Here is a 3153-nt window from a genome sequence, read left to right as displayed (position 1 = left end):
ATGACGGTGTGACCACTCACAGGATGAGTGACGCCGCCCAATACTGTCACTATGACGGTGTGACCACTCACAGGATGAGTGACGCCGCCCAATACTGTCACTATGACGGTGTGACCACTCACAGGATGAGTGACGCCGCCCAATACTGTCACTATGACGGTGTGACCACTCACAGGATGAGTGACGCCGCCCAATACTGTCACTATGACGGTGTGACCACTCACAGGATGAGTGACGCCGCCCAATACTGTCACTATGACGGTGTGACCACTCACAGGATGAGTGACGCCGCCCAATACTGTCACTATGGCGGTGTGACCACTCCCCCAACTACTCTGGCGGGAACCCTCACAGGATGAGTGACGCCGCCCAATACTGTCACTATGGCGGTGTGACCCACTCACAGGATGAGTGACGCCGCCCAATACTGTCACTATGACGGTGTGACCACTCACAGGATGAGTGACGCCGCCCAATACTGTCACTATGACGGTGTGACCACTCACAGGATGAGTGACGCCGCCCAATACTGTCACTATGACGGTGTGACCACTCACAGGATGAGTGACGCCGCCCAATACTGTCACTATGGCGGTGTGACCACTCACAGGATGAGTGACGCCGCCCAATAAACTCGCCCCTCGGGGCAAAAATTTATTTAATTTAAATACCACTGTCAGAGGTACTGGTAGCCAAGTCTTGCTGCTGCTGCTATTTCCTGGCCTTGTCTCACAACTTTTCTGAGAAACTTTCGACAGAACACGTGTTGCTCCCCCCCCAACCTCCCCTTCCCCTGCACGTCTCCCTCCCCCCACCTCCCCTTCCCCTGCACGTCTCCCTCCCCCCGGTGGTTCTCCCCCCCTAACACTCCCCCATTATCACCCCCCCCCTAAAAACACCCTTCCTAACACTCCCTGACCTCTTGTTATTTGAATGGCTCGGCCCCCCCCTTTCATCGCCCCATGCCCCGCCCCCCCCCCCTGATATTGCCACGATCCCTACCCCCTGCCCATTAAACAGGTGCACTGGGGGAGGGAATATGGAGGTAAAGGATCTAAGGGGAAGGGGTACCTGGGGGAGGGGATGGTTGACTACCACCACACACAGTTATAGACGTACGTTGTGTGTGTGTGTGGGGGTGGGGGGGGGGGTGTGTGTGTGTACTCACCTAGTTGTACTCACCTAGTTGTGCTTGCGGGGGTTGAGCTCTGGCTCTTTGGTCCCGCCTCTCAACCGTCAATCAACAGGTGTACAGATTCCTGAGCCTATTGGGCTCTTATCATATCTACACTTGAAACTGTGTATGGAGTCAGCCTCCACCACATCACTTCCTAAGCCTGTGTGTGTGTGTGTGTGTGTGTGTGTGTGTGTGTGTGTGTGTGTGTGTGTGTGTGTGTGTGTGTGTGTGTGTGTGTGTGTGTGTGTGTGTGTGTGTGTGCGCGCGCGCGCGCGCGCGTGTGTGCGCACTCATGTATAGCAAATATTTGACTTTAAATTTAGAGTGCGTAATACATATAATGGCTCACATATTTATCTTTATTTACTTTCCAGCATATGTACAATGGTATTGTCACCATTTTGAATTTTCCCAAAATGTTAAGATGAGTAAGAGTCGCTGAGAGAAAGTGTAATGTGCACAACATTAACTTGCGGTCAGCAGCAGCAGCTGACCTGCAGCAGCTGACGTCTGCCTTAACTCTCTATTATTAATAATACCACGAAATAGAGCCACAATAACAACACATGTTTTACAACAAATTATGTGAACAAGATCAGTTACACGAACAAAAGGAAGAACAAGTTATATGAACATGTTATAAGAACAAAAATAACACAGGTTGTAAGAACCAGTACATTGTAAGAACAAGAACATTGTAAGAATAAGAACAACAATTAAGAGCATAAAAAAACTATGAGCAAGAACAAGAACATTATAAGAATACCTACTAAGAACAAGTCTTAAGTTATAAGACCAAGAACAAGTTATACGAAGAGTGAGTTATAACAACATAAGAGGCAGCTTCTGTATATAGTTTATAACTACCTTAATATACACGTACGCACACAATAGCAACAACCGAATTTCCTAACCAGTATTTACCCAGGTCTTTCCTGAATCTAAACTTATCCACTTTATATCCAACTGTTTCGTGTTCCGTTTTCATATATTGAAAGCTTTGTATCCATTTTGTTAAAGGAAGGTTCCAGTTTCCAGGATTAACTTTTCATGGGTTTATGTACTTACGTGCCTGTATGTTTATTCTAATATATGGAGACCAAAACTGACTTGCATAATCTTAATGGTTCCTAACAAGAGTAAGATAAAGCTGAAGAAATAACATTAAATTTGTATTACTAACGTTTCTGGATATGAATCCTAGCATCCTATTTGTCTTACTTCATAACTTAAGATTTTTGCTTAAGATCCCCCGACTAATAATGTCTCGGATCTTGTTTTAATTCAGATTTTGCAATTTGAGGGTTGTCCAGCTCAAATTCTGCAACTGTCATTCCCCAGGTTCACGACCCTACAATTGTCCAACCCGTCCTCTTAAAAATAATGTCGCTTTTCGCTGGTATGCGCACTATGGCCAGAAGTGGACGTAATTTGAAATGAAATCGACTCACAAAAGTGACGTACTGTCCCGTTTTCTGTTTGAGTCGTCCGGCCTACTCAGAAAGGTTAGGAGAGGAAACTTTCAATTAAAATTTTTCATAAAAATTTGAAACTTTGAGAATTTCTTACCTACCTAACCTATCAGAGGACCCTTAACTTACTGTCGTTGAAAAAAAAATCCCAAATTTATTTTCATTTTTTTTTTTCATTTTCAAATTACGTCCACTTTAGGCTATACGGGCAAACGGCCAAAAGCGACGTTATTTTTAAGAGAACAGGTTAAATTGTCAGCATTAAACTGTATCTTCCAGCCATTCGTCCACAAAAAAGACTAATCACATACACATTCAGGATCTGAGTAAGGTCAGTAGAACTCCCGGTTACAATTCTTCTGACTATGTCGTGACACAGTCGACTAAGGCAGCGTCTGGGATCTTCCCGGGCGTAAGTTTGAACCCTCATCACGGTCCTTGTGGATTTATTCACCTAGTCACATGTTCATTCCAGTCTCGATGGCAGTTACGGAGTTCACACGT

The sequence above is a fragment of the Procambarus clarkii genome, chromosome 1, assembly GCF_040958095.1.
Source record: "Procambarus clarkii isolate CNS0578487 chromosome 1, FALCON_Pclarkii_2.0, whole genome shotgun sequence".
Lineage (NCBI taxonomy): Eukaryota > Metazoa > Arthropoda > Malacostraca > Decapoda > Cambaridae > Procambarus > Procambarus clarkii.
Note: the sequence above shows the minus strand (reverse complement) of the source record.